The sequence below is a fragment of the Papaver somniferum genome, unplaced genomic scaffold (assembly GCF_003573695.1).
Source record: "Papaver somniferum cultivar HN1 unplaced genomic scaffold, ASM357369v1 unplaced-scaffold_41, whole genome shotgun sequence".
Lineage (NCBI taxonomy): Eukaryota > Viridiplantae > Streptophyta > Magnoliopsida > Ranunculales > Papaveraceae > Papaver > Papaver somniferum.
In genome coordinates this window covers 2,516,263-2,536,987 of record NW_020646638.1, presented here as the reverse complement: position 1 = coordinate 2,536,987, position 20,725 = coordinate 2,516,263, and positions in this window count along the sequence as shown.

Here is a 20,725-nt window from a genome sequence, read left to right as displayed (position 1 = left end):
CATTTCTCCGAAACACGTATATTGCGCAGAGTACTGCAAACACATCCCTACCACGTGCTTGCTTTATTCCTCTTTTCATATGATGCATGTGATGGGTGGGTCCCGTCGTGACGTCATCATTCCTCATCGGAAAATGGCAGAAGTCATTACTCAGTTTCATCGTCAATCGCAGCACCTCCCTGTTTTAGCTCGACTCAAACCCCATCTTCTTCTTATTTTTCTCTTCATCGCTGTTATCATCCCTAGATCTGCCAGTAATTTCGTTCGTCATCCAACAGTCGTACAGTCGTCATGATCAACGTTAGCAGCTGTGTTATTGGTAGTGAAAAAGAGGGGGTCTAACAACCACATCCAATATTTCGTTCGGCTATCTGAATAGACAAACTCCAATATACTTTCAAAAGAATTAACTAGACAGTCAGACTCAATCTATAGAAAAGTATATCAAAGAGTTATATCTAAATTTCTCAATTCATTCTGCAATCAAACAAATAGGAATTTGCGAGCCCGATTGAATAAGAGAAATAACTTGGACGGTATCACAAACCAATATCCAAGTGTCAATCAATTCAATCAACAACCCAAATGTCGGATTCAAGAACTGATTGAACTTAACGCACAACCTGTGATATTTCTATTATATAACGAAATATAATGCGGAAAAGAAATAACAGAGACACCAGAAATTTTGTTAACGAGGAAACCACAAATGCAGAAAAACTCCGGGACCTAGTCCAGCTTTGAACACCACACTGTATTAATCTCATACTGATCAAGGTACAGTTGCGCCCTAATCAATCTCATACTGATCAAGGTACAGTTGCGCTCCTTACGTCTTTGAACTCCAGCAGGATTCTACGCACTTGATTCCCTTAGCTGATCTCACCCACAACCAAGAGTTTTTACGACCCAAAGTCGAAGACTTGATAAACAAATATGTCTCACACAGAAAAGTCTATTGGAATAGATAAATTTATCTCCCACAGAAATACCTATGAGTTTTGTTCCGTCTTTTGATAAATCAAGGTGCACAGGAACCAATTGATAAACTGGACTTATATTTCCGAAAAACAACTTAGTATTATCAATCACCTCACAATAATCTTAATCGTATGGAAGTGAAACAAGATATTATGGAATCACAAACGATGAGATGAAGATGTTTGTGACTACTTTTAATCTTACCTATCGGAGATAAATCTCAAGAAAATCTTAGCAAAGATAATACTCAATCACGATAGTAAAAGTAAGATCATAACAGGCAATTACAGAGAAAATAGTTGGGTTTGGCTTCACAATCCCAATGAAGTCTTCAAGTCGTTAACCTACATGGTTTCGTGAAAAACCTAAGGTTAAAGGAGAATCGACTCTAGTCGCAACTAGTATCACACATGAGGTGTGGGGATTAGGTTTCCCAGTTGCTAGAGTTCTCCTTTATATAGTTTTCAAATCAGGGTTTGCAATCAATATTACCTTGGTAACAAAGCATTCAACATTTACCGTTAGATTAAAACCTGATTAGATTCAAGCTAATATATTTCAACCGTTAGATCGAACTTAGCTTGTTATACACAAATGAAATGTTCCTTCATCTAGGTTTGAGTAACCGTACCTAAACATGTACACTAGGTTGGCTCAACAGTAGTTAACCAAAGTTAGCTATATGAACACTCTCATATCAACCTTATTCATCTTAACCACAACTAGTTCAAATGACTCAAATGAAACTAGTTATATAGTTGTTTAATTGCTATATTCTCATATAAGTATACAAGAACACAATTGAATAAAAATCGGTTTGATTCACTCGAATCAATTCATGAACATTATAGCCACGATTTGCATAGAATGCATTCCTTATTATTTAAATGTATTAGTTCATGAACAAACCAATTTTAGAAATTTAACCACTCAAGTATGCAAACGGGTACGCATACTTAAAGTAGCCGGACTGAGTTTGGGTTCGCCAGTATGCAAACGGGTACGCATAGTTCCAAACACTGTAGAAATTCCTAGACCCAAACCCTTCGCCAGTACGCGTACGGGTATGTGTACTTAGGCTCTCGGAATTTCACAACTAACATGTACGCATACGGGTATGCATACTATAGTTCCGGTCATGGATCACATATATGCAAGCACGCATACTATGTTTATAATCCAATGATGATTAAGTGTTCTAAACTCTATTGCAATCATTGAAACATTCTTAGAGGATGACAATAGCTGTTTTCACGAACTATTATCATCAAAGCAATTTTCAAGTTATTGAAATAATCATAACTAAACATTCCAAGTCTACACCAAATGATTGTATCCAAAGTAGTTGTATAGGCCTGTTCTGAAAGCATTAATGGTTGTTTTCAGAACATGCATTAATATTTAAAGCATTAATGGCTGAAAATGTGATGTTGATGGGCTAACAGACATTCAATTCTTGGTTTAAGAACATGCATTAATATCGGTTGTATAGTCCGATATTAATGTGATGTTGATGGGTTAACAGACATTCAATGCTTGGTTTCCAAGTCTACAACAACGAAAGCATTAATGGTTGTTTTCAGAACAGGCATTAATATCAGTTGTATATGCCGATATTAAAGGTTTTTATAGGATATCGGAAAAAATCTTTACGTTATTGAAAATATCGGCGATACGAAGGAGAAACGATAAAAACGCGTGTATCGTCATGTACGGACCGATATATCGGTTTTACTTGTACACTGATAATATATGTTTCACTTGTACACTGATATATCACTAATGTATTTGTCTTTTGATTATGATTTCTTGAACTTTTAGTTCAACAAAGTAACTCCACTAATTTTGGTAACTTCATATATGATTATGGTGGATGTAATTACTATAAATGTGATGTTGATGGGCTAACAGACATTCAATGCTTGGTTTCTTTATTGATAGTATAAGGCTCTAATCAACCACCTCTTATTTTGTAAGCTTGAAGTATGTTTACTACAATTATTATTTTCTATTATGGTTATATCAATATATTTTTTTGTTTGATAAATAATAAATATTAAAAAAATCCTAATGATGTATCTCCTATAAAACAGATATTATCACTTGTATAGGTGTATAGGACCCGACCGATACAATACTGATACACGATATTAGCTACCTTGATTGTATCACACAAACCATGTAAGATGTTACTCGGCGATTTTCACATGATCATCTTTTGACTTCCGTCAAGAATATAAGATGAACTTGGTTGAAGCGAAATCTTACTAACACATATTTCGAGAACTATGTAAGCGAGTTAAACTCAGCCCGAAATCTCAAATGTGTATAATCGAATACTATATAGTAATACAACTTTTGTCTCAATATAGGAGATAGAGTAGAAATAGACTTTCCAAGTGATAGATGAGTTTTAGTCTCCACATACCTTTTGCTAATGAAGTTCCACAAGATCTCCTTAGTATTTCTTCGTCTTCTAGTGATGAACACCGTGAAGTATAAACATAATCTATCCTAGTCCGAGACATCACTATAAGTAGACTAGAAATCAAGACTTATAGTTTTAATCACTAACATTGACAAACAAGCTTGAGATAGAAACGCTTGCGAGTTTGACCGAGCAGTGCTCTAACAGACAACAAACTCGTACCATCACCGAGCAAAGGCCAGCACCGCCACAAGCTCCATCCTTTGCGTTTCACCTTGATCACCACGAGCTTCTTCATCATGCGATGTTTTGGTTCATCTCGAGTTGTTCTCCATCTATGCCAGGATCATCAGCAGCAGCATCATTCTATCAACACCATCGTTGAGTTCAATGGCTCCCTGAATTTCGAGCCCTCTGATTTGAAATCTGGCATTTACCCAAGCTTTATATCATCCTCAGGAACCTAATGATGTATTTAAATTCGAATATCACTGGTGACCAAGATCCATCACCGTCGTGATCATCATGATCATCAAATTATGTCTTCCATTGTCTGTCTTGTTGTCGTGAAAATGTGTGAAGAAGATGGTGATGGCTTTTAGTAATAGTCCGGGCGCCTTTAGTATTATTTGAATTTTGGCATCCCCCAAAGTAAAAGACTGGACTGTGTTTAGCAGTTCCTTTGAACTGTGTCTGCCCCTTAACAAAAGGTTTCCCCTTAACACATGGTTGGAGTGCCAATAGCACTGCCCCTTAAAATGACCATTTTTCCCTTTTAGTCTTCCAAGTTCTATTTTTCTCATAACTTCTTCATACAAACTCAGAATGACTTCGTTCTTTCGCCATTGCCTTCGTCTTCTCGTCCTTTACAAAATGAAAAGTAGAAATCCTTTCTCCAAAAGTGATTGTCTATAGACTGAGTGGATACAATACAACTAATTGGTTCACACTTCGTGTGATCGTCTACGGATACGATATCGAGACAATACGACAACAAGATAACTTGTGTGATTGACTATGGATACAAAATCGAGACAATACAACAACGAAGTGTGTTTACTTGATAATAAGTTCGGACTTAATCAAAATCTAAGGATTGTCTATCAAGTAAAATATGAATTAACTTTTGTGTAATTTACTTTAAATTATAATGACAACAATTATAATTGCGGAAAATAAAAGTAAATGACACAACAAGATTTTGTTAACGAGGAAACCGCAAATGCAGAAAAACCCCGGGACCTAGTCCAGAATTGAATACTCTCAGAATTAAGCCGCTATACAAAATCAAACCAACTTCGTATAGTTGAGACCAAGAAACTAAACCTATAGTTCACCTAGTTTCCTCAGTATCCCTGCGCCTCCAACTTGTTAATAAGTCACGCACTTGGAACAATTCCTTTGGTTCGTATACCAAACAGTAAAGGAACAACAAATTTGTTTGGTAACAACATTTTTCAAATAACGTGATATGATTTTGACAAAGGCTCTTCCGTTTATCCAATAAACTCCTTTGTCGGGTCCTTAGATTAATCTCTCAACAACTACCTAAGTAATTGTTAGACTATGCAATCAATACTATTAATCACAAAGAAGTGTATTGATGCCAATCTACTCAACTAATCAATCCAATCTATCACAAAAATAAACCGATTATAGTTGGATCCCTTTCCAGCCGAAACAAGTATTGTGCACACCAAAGATTATGAACCCAAAAAGTCTTCTTGTCTTCAAATCTTCTTTAATCTTCAATCAGCACCCGCACACAATCAACTTGAATCTCTTGTAATCAATCACACACAAAACGGAGTCTGTTAACGTTGGATTATCACAAGACGTCTTTAGATCTACAAACAGTCTAAAGCTCCCCGTCAAAACTTCGATCTAGTTTGAGTGAATCTTATATCAGAAAAAAAGATTCTCAAGCATAAACAAACTAGGTGCAATCAAAGTTCAATAATCGTTAGTCAATCAAATCAATCAAAAACTAATAATAAACCTCAATTATCTATTTTACCACCAACGGTACTAATAGAGCTTCTCAATCCCAAAGAAGTCTTTAAACTGAGCGGACGTAAGAGATTTCGCCTAATTAGGTTACTTTCCTCTCCGAATAGGCGGCTCCACCAGTAACAACACAACTAGGTAGTTTTGTTGGCTCTGAGGATTAGTTTGCTAGAGATGAAAACTTCAATATTTATAGACAAGGAAGTTTGGACACCAAGGAATTTCCAAAACCGAATATTCTCAATATGCAATAAACACAAAATCGGTTTTCATAATTCCTGGAAATGCACTGTCCAAATATTGACCGAAATCCCAATAGAAAAATATATAATCAGTAAATGCACATTACTAATTATTATTTTCTAAAGATATGCATTTAATTGATGGAGATTAAATAGCATATAAAAACTAAGAAACCATAATTAAAAGATTCTCAATTTATTTGAATCATGGGATTCTCCTTTAGCTATTAAGGAATATCTTTGAACAATTAATGATAAGAGTTACTGCACATGTTCAAAGTATGTCGACATGTTTACTTTGCGAGTCCTTTTTCATACTTACAATCTTGGAAACGATTTGCCATACTTCCAAACAAGTTTAGAATTAGTTCGTCTGAATTCCAAGAACTATGTAATTGATTATCCTATCAAATCACCAATTATGGGTTTCACGGTTCTACCAAAACAAGTTCGGTTCTACCTCCATGTGAGTATTGTGCATAGTCACGCTAGGTACCAAAATTCGGTTGACTAGGTACTAGGATCGGTTCCCCACAACTTATGGTAACTACCTGTATTCGGTTGCACATGTCCATAGGATCGGTTCCCCCAAAACTACAGACTTGTTGCACATGTTCATAGGATTGGTTCTCCCATCTACTAAAAACGTGTTGCACCTCTTACCAGGATCGATTCTCTCTTGCAAATTTGTTGCACCTCTTACTAGGATCGGTTCCCCAATGACTAGATAAAAGTTGTTATTTACAAGGCATCGATCATACCATCTTGAGTGATTACTTAAGATCGGTTTCACTAATAAAAGGCATACCAATACATAAGTCAGGCCAATATTACCAAGATACATAAACAAGTTTATGAGCGGTTATACTAAACACACATATTGGTAATTCAAAATAGATTTGCAATGAATAACAATACCAATAAGCCTGGTGGTTTCCCTTTCGATTCACAAAGAAAGTTTATGAACTTACTTCCTTTAAACGAATGTAAAACATTGTTTCCTAGGATGAAATCTTCACTCATACCCATACATAATCACAATAGCATTCATATGATCATGTTGATGTCTTATATACAAAGTTTAATGGTTAAGCAATAAACCTCGTATTGTATTCCTTAATATTATGTCTAACTAGAGTTTCATACACAGCTTCGCAGTTATGTTTTCAATATGCACGACTTGAAAGATAAGTTAGGGAAAGAAACAGTTCAAGTCAAATATTACTAACCTCAAGAGGAAGGATGGTGTTGTCGTTGTAGCTCCTTACTTCTTCTCATTCTTCAAGTCTTCATGTAATACTTGTAAGTCTCATATCCTAACACTTTCAAGCTAACCTATACGAAGTTGACTCTAGTATATAATCAAGCGACTCTTTAAATGAGTTTTGATTCACTAAAATATGACAAAAAAACTTGACATACCAACGCTTGGTGGGTCCAACCGAGCTATGCTCTAACAGGATCTTTTCTCCTTTCTGTCTTGTGCCAATCAGCAAGACCACTATCACCACAGCCGGCATCGCGGACAAGGTATGTAAGTCCGTCTTGCTCTTCATGGGATCTTTCACCATGGAATATTATAATAATATTGATAGGGCTGCTCGTCAGATGAGTTTTGATCAGAGGATCCCTTGTTGTCGTCCACCAAAACCCTATATAAATTAATTGGAACCTGTATTGGATACGACTGCTCACACAGAAGAGAAAATCCTGTCATTCTTGATCTCCAGTAGAAGACCAATGGTAACCCCTAAATATAAAGAATTCTGGCACAATAGGCTTCTTGATCTTCACCAATTCGTGCAGGAAGTCGTAACAGTATTACGTGACAATGATTCTTCCGAGATTTTGGAGAACCACCCCAGGCTGAAGCCACTTCCTTCCAGTAAACTTAAAGCCTTTGATGAACCAACTCAAGTAGAGATACATGTCTCTTTTCGTCTTGAATTCATTAAAATATATTTCAGCATCCGTATGACTTGCTTGGAGTGTTTCAGGGTAAAAATCGTGTGAGACCTAAGTAATATGGAGGTAAACTTGAGATCACTCCCCAGGAGAGAGAGACTAGGTCAAAGAGGCTTGCAGGTGGCACCCGAATAGCTATAGTGGTCATTAATTCCTTGAACATACAGGTATGTACATGTTTTTCATTTGACCGGCTGAATTATCTAGATAACTTTGAACTAATCTCGTTCAACTTGTTCTACCATTATAGTGCTCTGGTAGGATGAACACCTTTGCTGGACTCGCATTAGCTGCAGGTAACCTGAGTAACAACACATCCAAAATACCTGCGGAAGAAAGAGAAAAATACGGTAACACTGAGTCTCTTTTGATTAATGAGAACGGTAGACAAATAGACTCAAGATATATTAAAGATGAAGGTAGCACTCCGGAGCATAATGATGGCAGGTCCAACTCCCCAAGCAAGTCAGCATATAGACAACTAAGTTCTTTCACATATTGTTTTATCTTTGTCTTGCTTGTTTCTCCATGGGACGCTCAAATATGAAGCTCGTGTACTATTGTTATACCGACACTTGGGTTTTGTGATTAGGGTCTTCTAACCTTGTTGAGATGATGTTGAACGAACAAAAGGATGATGTCGAGATAATGTTGATTGGCGATGTTGAGGATGCCACCATGTTTCCTTCTCATGAGAGTGAATATGTAGTCACTTGTCTTGGATCCTCTATTCAATTTGTCTCTTCTTTATCACGTGCTTGTTTGAGGGTTGGTATTATTTGGTGGCAGTATACTAGCAGGAGCTCAAGCGTAAGGAGAAGGTCATACTGTTAGCAAGGTATATTTATGGTCTAATTACGAATTTCGACCGACACTGTAATATCCCTTCAAACTAGTGACCCCCATGGAGTTAATATTGTTGCTATGTGTTGCTACATGTTGTTAGAGCATTGCTCGGTCAAACTCACAAGTGTTGCTATATCAAGCTTGTTTCCAAATTTAATTGTCAAAACTACATCTTGATTTCTAGTCTACAATTAGTTAAGTCTAGGATAGTGGAGTTGAGAAATGAGTCCGTCATCATTTGCGTTCTACCGTTTGAAGGCGAAGATCAACCGAAGATTTTGGAGAACTTCATCAACAAAAGGTAAGTGAAGACTGAACCACCTATTTCTCAAGTTACATTCACTTTTCTATCTTGAGATGATTATCGCATAACTAATTAGTCTAGCTTGAATAGACAAGAATTTTGAGTCGAGAACTAATTATTTAGTTTACGAATTTCTTGAAATATAATGACTAAACTTAATGAACATTTTTCCATACTTGATCAAATTCGTTGAAGAACAATTTGTTGTTCGGAACTAAATCATGATTCAAGTTCATCATTTGAAAATAGCCTGAAACAGTGATATTGTAAGGACCCTCAAGCTCGTCAACGCTATTAGACTAGTCAAGAGACGATTTAGTCGCTAATGACTCGATTAGTTAATATAGATTTTAATTAATAGAAATTAATCTAACAAAGATCTATATGAAAAACTAGTATCACTAGATGGATATCGAAAAATTATGCGAATTAGACTACTCGAAAGTGTCATTCAGATACCAGACGAAGAGGAAATCATCGGAATAGTGACAAGGGAAAAAAAAGTATTTCTCATTAGACCGACTGGGATGCCCTTATCTAATTCAGCGGGTGTTCCATAAATTTCCTTTGGTCTTATCTGGATTGAATCGGGAAGATAAACTCTTCTTATTTTCTTCTTCTTCTTCTTTCTTATTCTTTTTCTTCTTCTCTTATCTCATTATTCCTCTGTTCTTCCTCTGGCGATTCAGAGAGAAATATTTGCTGGGAAATTTCTAAAGAAAATTTGTGAAACAAATGAATCGAGGATGGTGGTGATGGATTAGTTTATGGAGTTCGATTATAGTTTGAAGAAGATTAAAAGAAAGATGAATCAGGGAGAAGCAGAACTAGGGTTTATAGATTTGATTTAGGGTCTGAAGGTTTATAAGATGAAATTTAAAGCTATGGATGGATGAAGAGACGAGGGTTGAGGTTTAATTGAAGTTCTGAACCTGTCCTGGTGATGAATCGACATAAAATAAGGTAAATTAGGGTTTCTCTGTTTAATGTTCAATTCGTGATATTTTGATTGATAACTGAGTAATTAGTTTTGGGTTTGTTCTCAATTGAAGAATAGTTAGATGTTTTGGGTTTAATTTCAGTTTCTGTAAGATTTGAGTAAGAAATTAGGGTTCATCCTATTTAAGGTTAGTTGATTTGGAATTGGGTCTGTGGTGAGGAAAACTGGAATTGTTGTACTGAAATCTAATAAGAGAAAGATGAGGATTGAGTTGTGTCAGTGAAAGTTAAAAATTAGAGTTAAGTATAGATGATTGTGCTACTGTTGTGGGTATTAATGATTGAAGTTGAATGAGATTTGAGATATAAGTATAGAAGTGTTGATGGAGGAGTGAGTCTGAGTTGTGGATGTAGTAATTGGGATAATGGAGATTCAAGATTGAATGCGCAGTGTTGTCTGCAATGAAGTTTCAGATCGAGGTTGTGTTAAATTGCTGAGATGAAGTGTTTGATTGTAGGTGCAAGTGAAATTGAATGAAGCTAAGAAGATGATGCTGAGAGTGTTGCAGGGAAGATGAAGATGTGGTTAAAGTAATATGAATTGAAGGAGTTATGACAGAGTTTGTAGTTTAGGTTTGTATTGGGTTACATGGGATACCAGTGAATGGTGGAGTTCTGGAAAGTGATTCTGGTGGTGTTGTGTTAATGAGAATTTGGTTTAAGCCTGTAGAGTTGCAATCAAGGGTGATGCAGCTACAAATCAAATTACAGGTGAGAGTCGTGGATGTGCATAGGTGGTGTCGTTTACTTTGCATATATAACAAATGAGATGGAACAAATTAAGGCTTGAAGATGCAGCGTTGCCAATATTGGAGTTTAGATGATTGAGTTAGGGGATGTATGTATTTGCAATTGAACTGAACTTGGTGGTTGAATTGCAAGATGCAAGGAAGAGGAATGTGATGTGTTTGAAAGGAATAAGTGATTTCAGAGAGTGAAAGAATGAAGCTGAAATGGGCGTTGCAGGTGATAATAGAATTGGCAGTTAAGGGAAGTTGGAAATGCATCATTTTGTCATAGGATGTGTGTTGCACCGTGAGTGTGCATTAGGAGCAGTGACCTAAGCAATGGCTTTGGCCAGTGTATATTCAGCTTAGCTGACTCGTTTTAGTATTTCTCACTAAGTAAATCTGACTGAGTTAAATGTAAATTTGTTTCACCTGAATCAGTCTTGTGGACTGAGTTAATTCACCGAGTTTCCTTTGTGACCGAGTTGACCTTGATCGATTTTTGTTTGACTCAGTTGACCATTTGACCAGGACCTTGACATTAGACGTTGACTGTTAGCTGACCCTTTGAAAGTCAGTGACTGTTAATTGACTCAGATGGACCAGGCCTTAAGTTAATGGGCTTTTTTAGTGGACTTGGACTTAGAGATAGTGTTTCCATTGAACATGAATTGGACCCTTATGGTCCGAATTGACCTTTGGTTCCTTCTACAAAGTTGTAGATCTTCTTAAGACTTATCTAATGGACTACAGAATCAACCTAATGGATTAGTAAACCCTTAGATATTCTAAATGTAGAGAATGAAAAGATGTAAAACCATAAATGAGTTTAAAACCATTAGATAGCCACTTAGCCTATAACTAGAGACTTGTTTGAGATTATGTTATGAACCTTGTGTGAGCCTTTTGGCTAATTTCTTGGAGTGCTTGTGTGATTAACAGTTAGTTTATATTAACAACGAACGATTCAAAGGATGAACCTGTGGAATGTGGATTTCAAGGTAGGCGTGGCTTGACATCAAATCAGGTGGGAACCTTGTAACTTTCTTGTAATCATTAAGCTTTCCTTTATATACGGGCATGATGAGACTTTACTATCTTTTTGCATGATTGCGTGTACTTTGATGTACTATTCCTGTATCTTTGAGGATGATGTTTATGTTGTATATGTATGTACGATGTTTGCTATGATGTGTTTTTGTGTGATATGCATTGTGAGATTTCCCTGCGAGGAGTGACTGTGTTTCCCCACGGCTCCTTGCTAATTAAGTAAGGCGGACGCTCTTCCGTCGGCAATGTTATCTAGTAAAGCGGATGCTATTCCGTTTAAATATTACTTAGTAGGGCGTATGCTCTTCCGTTTGAATATTACATAGTATGGAGATGCCCTTCCGTTTTAATATTATATATACTATTTTATTTGGGGGTAATCACTCTTGTGCATATCATACTTGATTGACTAACTTTCTGATCTTGATGGTAACATTCTGAATCATAGTTTGTATGGGCACTCTGTATGGACGGTGTTATTATTATTGATTAGGGTTTGTTCTCGCATCGTCTTCTCCAATGAGTTTGGCGATGTTAGGATAACACTTGCTTCTTGTCTCATGGATTGCTGTATGTTTCAATTTGTTATCGTTCTTAAATCATTGTTATTATTTTAGTACTGTGGAGCATGTTAGTGATTACTTGAATGTTATTTGTTTCCATTGGGTACCCCTTTGGGATGATGTGCTCACTTGTTCCCACTTCAGTTTCAGTGATCAGAAGAAATAGTGCGCGTGAAGATATCCATTTTCGTAGCTCAAAGTTTGAGTGAACTGAAGATGTTTGTCTATCTTTTATGTATGTATTGTTTGTTAATCTGTAAAATAACACATTATTGTGTTCATATCAATCGAGAGATTTTCACTTATATACTATTAGAGTATATGGGATTGTTATGGGAATTCAGTTTATGTAATTTTGATTCTTAGAATCGATAATATGGATTTGATGCTTCAATTAGGTTGTAATTTTATTAGCTAAGCAAGTTTAGTATTTGGGGTTTCACAGATAAGCGTCATCGTTGTTACTGAGTAATTTTCAAATTGATTTATAGAAATATATAACTACTATATTCGGAATACAAGACAGTGTTATCAGTCTTACAAACTGGGAAAACTGTTATATGTCTGAAGCCGTATTACATGTATTCGTACACGTAGCGGAGTAGCTATATATCGACTTTCAGATTTGTATGATATGCATATTCGTATGTACATCATGGGAAAATATGTTTGTTTCGTGATCCAGATAGGTATGTATATTACAAACAATCGTGGAACTGTGGTTAGGGAATCGGGTTAACATAATCAAACAGGTATGCGAACCAAAACATTTCTATGTTCTAGAAACAGTTTAGTACCCAAACCGGTACGCAAGCTGAATGTTCTGTGAACTCCGGAACCGTCAAAGGTCTAAGAGTTTGCAAACCGGTACATAAACTAAAAATTTCTGTAGACTCTGGAACTTAGAGTTGGGTCAAAATTTGCAAACCGGTACGTGAATGATAGACACATTTTTGTGTCTAATTTGTCCTCAATGTTTCGTACTGTTAGTACTCGTTTTCGTCCTTATTATGGTGTTTTGTGTGTTTGTAGGTAATTTTTGGAGAAATACCCTTGTGTAGAAAGAGTTGCTCAATAAGTGATGTTTTACACCCCGACGAGAAGTACTAAAGGCACCCCAGAAATGTATCGGAAACACCCCAGAAATGTCCCGGAGGAACCCAGAAAAATTACTATTTCCACCCAAATTACTATTCGCACCCCGACACTCTGGATAAGGGGCACCTTCTTCTCAAATTCAAAAATTCAAAAAAAAAAAACGATTTTGGCGGGAAATTTCTAAACAGTTCTGGCAGAATTTCGATCGTCAAAATGAAGGGGTTATGGGTCGATTCAATGGCTGAAATTTGGTATAGAGATGTGATATAGGTTAAGGAACATAGTATGGGTGACATGATCGATCAAATTTGGCTGGAATTTTCGGTATGATTCAAACACCCAAACCAGAGCACGTGTACTGTAACACGAGCAAAATTGAAGTTCTTGTGTGCATGGGGGAGTTCTGCTGGCGTTGGAAGAGTGTTGAGGCGTGAATAAGTCGAATGGGAGCGTGCAGGAAGCAAGTTGACGTGAGAAAATTCTTTAAATGACAATTATTCTCTATTTTTGGCAGCGAGGAATAATCGAATCAAAGAGAGTATATACGCAATCAATGGTCGGATTTTTGGCCTCAATTCACTATAAATACACGTACAATTGAAGTGAGAGATGGTCGAGAGTTGGGAGGTGAAGAGAGGAAGCTGCAGAGGAAGAATCACGAATTCTCTCTGCTGCTGCTGCTGTTCATGATGAAGATGAAGAACATGAAGAACGGACTTGCCAAGACAGTCGTTTAATAACTGTCGTAGTTTGCCTTCATTTGCAACAGTTATTCGCAACACTTCCTTTTTATCGTTCTGTAATAGTGGAGTCTGTAACGCTTATAAACGTTGTAGTTTCCCGATTTTCTCCATTTTTCACCATTGTAAACCATTTTTGAGCCATAATTAAATATTTTGAGAGTATGTTTGCGATGATGAGCTAAAACCCAATACTGGGACGACGGAGGAGGCCGAGCTTCATACATGGGTAATTTTATTAATTCTTTTTAAGACTTTTGCATTAAAAATTAATTGAAATATGATTTGATAAAATTGGTTGTTATTTGATTAGACGGGTCTTGCTTAACTTAGGTGATTTGATGTTCCATGCTAAACATTTACAATCAATTTTTTGAGAATCTACTTTGGCAAAATAAGAGTCCATATAACTTATGTTTTGAGCGATTATTGTCGAGAATAATTCATTGAGCCCTATTTTATGAAGATTGGCCGAATCATTAGTCCCAGTACCTCTCACCCATTGTTAATATTTTTGTATATATATTTTTATTAAATCTAAAAATTCCATTTCCTTCACAAGTCTGAAACGAATCCTATTTACTACAACCCCATAAAAAATCTATAATCATTTTGGCGCCGCCGACGCGGATTTGTGCTGAGGTAGAATTTTTAGGTTTTGATTATTTTTTATTATTCCATTTGTTCTTTTTACGTCTCTTTGGTTGTGTCTTTGTATTACAGGTTTGAAGTTGGATACTAAAGACCTTGGAATCAAAGCTTAAAGCTAAAAGAGAAGGAAAAAAAGACAAAGCAAAAAAAAAAAAAAAAAAAAAAAAAGAGAGAAAAAGAAAAAAAAAAAAAAAAAGAATTTTTTTTCTTTTTTAAGAGACTTTCCATTTTTTTTGTAATTATTATTATTATTTTTATTTTATTTTTCTTTTCTTTGGACTGGACAATCGGGACATTATTTTTATTTATTTTTTTAAACCCTACGGAAGGGTACCCTTAAATACAAACTGTTTGCAGGGAAGGACGACGATTACTATATCGTCTCGGCCCCTCGGGTTCGTACATGACATAGGAGTCGTGGCCCGAGTCGACTTCAACGGTTCATCCCCCGTCTGGTACGGGAGGTAAGTCCATCGAACACTCGCGAATCTCCTGTAAGCGAGTTACTGTATTCCTTAAGGTGATTCATTGATGGAGGACGAATTTGGACTGCTTTTAAATTTCTAGTAAAGGGCAAAGCCTGGCCAATACAAGATAAGGGTTCGGATTTCATCACCGCTCCCTTCTTTCCCGCCTTAGGAAAACGAAACCTAACGCGAACCCAAGCTTAAAACTTGACTAGAACGAGACCGATAGGGTAACGCGCTTATTAGGAAAAAATTTCGAAGGATATTGGTTACTTTCTTAAGCACACCTCGAAGTTCATGATGGTTTCTGTGAGTTGAATGCGTGACTGCGCCGCCTTGTGATAGCGGTGAGGCCTTGGGTATCAAATCTCCACTGAGCTTCCCTCGCCTCAATTCAACTTACTTTGACTCGGATTGATTCCAGAGGGGTTTGCTTAAATTGTAAAGAATTCCCTTTCGAAGGATTAGAAGCTGGTCTAGAAACAATCTAAGTGGAGCCATCATGCTTGTTGTTTGCTAGATTTTATAGGTTTGATTTGGTCGAGTCAGCCTTGTTTGTGATTGTGTAGAATTCCCTTGCAATTAAGAATGTCGAACTGGTATGATAGAAGCCAATACAATGATTATCGACCTGAATTTGAATATGGACATCATCCTTTCTATGACCATGTTGGGAATAGTGGTTGGGAACGCCATCATTTGGAAGGATATGGGTCATACCCAGGTGAGCCCAATTACTATCCACACATGCATCAGTCTTACGAGCAAGAAGATTATAGTACTAGTTCTTCGTCTCTAGAGGATACAATCAAACTATTGAAAAGTAGTCCTTTTTATGATCCCTCTGTTCCTATTCCTCCTTTAGAAGAGTCCCTCAGGGAGTTAGCTGAGTCGACGCGTAAGTTAGCTGAGATGAATAGTGTAATTCTAGACGAAAGAACTATAATAATGAGTGAACTTTATATAGAGGAATTCCTCAAGATGATGGCTGAGACGAACGAAAGACTTGCTCGAAATAATCTTACTTTCCAATATAGTGTTTCCAATAATACCCTTAAAAATGAGGATAGTTATTTTCATAATCAAGATGACAAGGTTAGAATTGGTAGCACTACTTGTTTTGATGAGGTTCGATCTTTTTCATGTTATTATGATGAGGATAGTGTTGATGGAGAATCATACTTATGTAGGAATAGTGATCAGGAAATGGTTACTCCAATTGAACTTTACAATGATAATATTATTTCTAGTTCAAATCCAAATAATTTTAATAATTATTCACCTATTCAAAAGGACGAGGATTTTACTAGAGATACCCTCGTTTTAGACGATGTAGTATTTCCTGTTTACAAAGTCGATAATTATTTAGAGGAACGAGTTTATTCTGAGAATAATGTTTTACAGTCTAGCGATTTAGAAACAATAGTCTTAGACGAAGAAGATGAACTCGTAGAGATGAGTGAGGATGAACCTGACTTAGAAGAATCAATTCACCATTTCCAGGAATCTGATGACCTAGAAATTAGGGAAGTTGTGACTAGTCTTTCTAGAGACACAGAAAACTCTAAGTTTGGGGGTGATTATCGTTCTCCATGTGCGTTAACTCTTAGAAAGTTCCCTCGTGTAGGACTTGACATTTATGCCTCAACCATATTACAATATTATCTTCATACATGTTTTCCCGAACCTAATGATGTCCATAGAGAAGCTCAGTCGTTAGAAACCCATCCTCTGGTTGATGTGGTTTGCCCAGGCTATGATCCCCAGATTGACTTTGTTTTCCCACCAAATAGTTTTCTTCCAACTGTGGGAACGTTTATATTCCAAATGTGTTGAATATTAAGTTGTGAGACTAAACCTAAATACTTTAGGAAATTAGAATCGACACATTTGCTTAAGAATGACCACTACTCTCATTGTGGTCAATTATGTAAGTCAAATCTTATTGACTTAGAGGATCCTCAGTTATTTAGGTTACTATTGTGCGCTTCTAAGATCATATTTGAGTTTTTCCAGACTCTAGGACCTAATGATTGGGATCCGACCTATGAAGAAACGCAGCCAATGAAAATTTTCTATTTAGACCCTTTCATAGAACCTGAACCTGAACCACAATTAGATATAAATTTCTTAATCAGGAAACTAAGTAAGGGCATGCTAGTCTTGTTCACTTTCTTGGTTCATTGCAGTTTCCTGTGGTCAACTCTATTTAGTTTTGAAGACCCACAGTTATTTCGACTGTTACTTTATGGTTCGAGTTAACTAATCCTTTCCTAAGTCTGGCTGAAGACTTTAAACTTAGCACTTCTTGGGAGGTATCCCATGCTCATGCAACACGGTAATATCTTTCCTTAACTCTTTCGCTTCAAATGGTAACAGTTTCTCCTTGTTCATGCTTTTAGTTTCATCTTTAGAACATTGAGGACAATGTTAGATTTAAGTTTGGGGGTATGGGAGAAACTTTTTAGTTGCAATTAGTAAACTCCAGAGCCTAGAAATTTATGCCTATTAAGGTTTGCACTAACCAATCTAAGTGGATGGGAACATCTTGGTTATAGGAGTTGAGGAACCAATCTGATTAGATGGAAACATCGAAAGAGTCTATTCATAAAAGCACAGAGCTCAGGTGTTAGTAATAACATGATAGTTTCACCATATCTCGTTGAGTCCTTTTCATTTCTTTTTTTTATTTTATTTTTTTAAACTATGTTTCTCTAAGTGATTAGGTGGGGCACACGATTCAAGTTGTTACCACTTCTAGGGTGAATTAGAGTGACTGAGTTACTAAAAAAAATGTTATTATTCTGTGTAGTCAACTGCTGGTTCCCTTGTATTTGCCAGTTTGTTGATCTAGATTTAAGTTATTGACCACTGGTTCCCTTGTATATGCCAGTTGTGTTGATATTAGTCAGACCGGTATCTCAGTCCATTAGGATAGGTTCATTCTGGCAGTGGACTTCAGACAGATATGTGAAACATCGATCATTTGGTTAACATTAAAACCATCTACATTTTTCTATTTCCATCTCCTTTTTCTATCCATATGATTAGTTTGACTCCGAATATGATGTCCATAGTGCAACTATCTGAGTAGAGCTCTGTCACTTATATGAATTTTAGTATGCTTGAGTGCAAACTTGTGTACAACAATTTGAATTTCGCATCAGGGTACTTCCTCCTATAGTCAATAAGTATGCCAACCAAGGAGATTCTTTAGTGCTTTCCAAGGTTCTGTATAGATAAGCTAGGGTCTGGAGTAATGGTTTTGTGGGCACACCTCTGGTAAACCCTCCCGAGATTAACTCGGTTTTATTTATTTTTTATTAGTTTTGCTCGAGGACTAGCAAATAATAAGTTTGGGGGTATTTGATAGACACATTTTTGTGTCTAATTTGTCCTCAATGTTTCGTACTGTTAGTACTCGTTTTCGTCCTTATTATGGTGTTTTGTGTGTTTGTAGGTAATTTTTGGAGAAATACCCTTGTGTAGAAAGAGTTTCTCAATAAGTGATGTTTTACACCCCGTCGAGAAGTACTAAAGGCACCCCAGAAATGTACCGGAAACACCCCAGAAATGTCCCGGAGGAACCCCGAAAAATTACTATTTCCACCCAAATTACTATTCACACCCCAGCACTCTGGATAAGGGGCACCTTCTTCTAAAATTCAAAAATTAAAAAAAAAAACGATTTTGGCGGGAAATTTCTAAACAGTTCTGGCAGAATTTCGATCGTCAAAATGAAGGGGTTATGGGTCGATTCAATGGCTGAAATTTGGTATAGAGATGTGATATAGGTTAAGGAACATAGTATGGGTGACATGATCGATCAAATTTGGTTGGAATTTTCGGTATGATTTACACACCCAAAACAGAGCACGTGTACTGTAACACGAGCAAAATTGAAGTTCTTGTGTGCATGGGGGAGTTCTGCTGGCGTTGGAAGAGTGTTGAGGCGTGAATAAGTCGAATGGGAGCGTGCATGAAGCAAGTTGACGTGAGAAAATTCTTTAAATGGCAATTATTCTCTATTTTTGGCAGCGAGGAATAATCGAATTAAAGAGAGTATATACGCAATCAATGGTCGGATTTTTGGCCTCAATTCACTATAAATACACGTACAATTGAAGTGAGAGATGGTCGAGAGTTGGGAGGTGAAGAGAGGAAGTTGCAGAGGAAGAATCACGAATTCTCTCTGCTGCTGCTGCTGCTGTTCGTGATGAAGATGAAGAATATGAAGAACGAACTTGCCAAGACAGTCGTTTACTAACTGTTGTAGTTTTCCTTCATTTGCAGCAGTTATTCGCAACACTTCCTTTTTATCGTTCTGTAATAGTGGAGTCTGTAACGCTTATAAACGTTGCAGTTTCCCGATTTTCTCCATTTTTCACCATTGTAAACCATTTTTGAGCCATAATTAAATATTTTGAGAGTATGTTTGCGATGATGAGCTAAAACCCAACACTGGGACGACGGAGGAGGCCGAGCTTCATACATGGGTAATTTTATTAATTCTTTTTAAGACTTTTGCATTAAAAAATAATTGAAATATGATTTGATAAAATTGGTTGTTATTTGATTAGATGGGTCATGCTTAGCTTAGGTGATTTGATGTTCCATGCTAAACATTTACAATCAATTTTTTGAGAATCTACTTTGGCAAAATAAGAGTCCATATAACTTATGTTTTGAGCGATTATTGTCGAGAATAATTCATTGAGCCCTATTTTATGAAGATTGGCCGAATCATTAGTCCCAGTACCTCTCACCCATTGTTAATATTTTTGTATATATATTTTTATTAAATATAAAAATTCCATTTCCTTCACAAGTCTGAAATGAATCCTATTTAATACAACCCCATAAAAAATCTATAATCAGTGAACTGAAAAGTTTTGTAGAGTCTAGAAATTGGTATGCATAAGTGTGCAAACTGGTTTATGAACTGAAAAGTTTTGTAGATTCCGGAACTCGGTAATTGCATATGAGTTTGCGAACCGGTCCGCCTACTGTGACTCAGCCGATTCACGGACGGTTCAAGTAATTGTACCTTGTACATTTACAAATGATACGTATTGATCTTTGTACCTTGGTGACTATTATTATAGAGGCGGAATTCAGAATAATAATAGACGAAAACTAGAAAACAGAACACACTAGAAACCAAATTCGAAGAAATATATCTTCTCTAAATTATGAACAAGAAAAATATTACAATTCTCTCTTTGTTAGCTCACAATCTCTCTAAACAGTAGTTAACACTAAACTGTTTGCTAAGCTTTCTTTTACAATAAATAATTGTCTCACAAACTTCTCTAGGTTTTCTGTGTAAACCTTTCTTCTCTAGGTGCGTCTGTATCAAGAACACACTAACCAGATGTGTTTAGTTATGAACTAAACATCCCTATTATAGGCTTGGGTTGGTTTCCCAAACGTCTTAGGAATCTATTTCCTTTTGTAGGACTAATTTCTTTTCTAGGTATATTACCTAAACTAGGAATACTGCTCAAAACAATACTCCTTCGTAAACTAGGAATTTATCTTAAACAAGGAATCCTTCCTAATATAGGATTCTATCCTCAATTCGTCTTGAGGATCGCTAGTTCCCAGGGAAAGGAAGATACACATGTATCATGCGCGCCCACTCAAGAACTTGAAC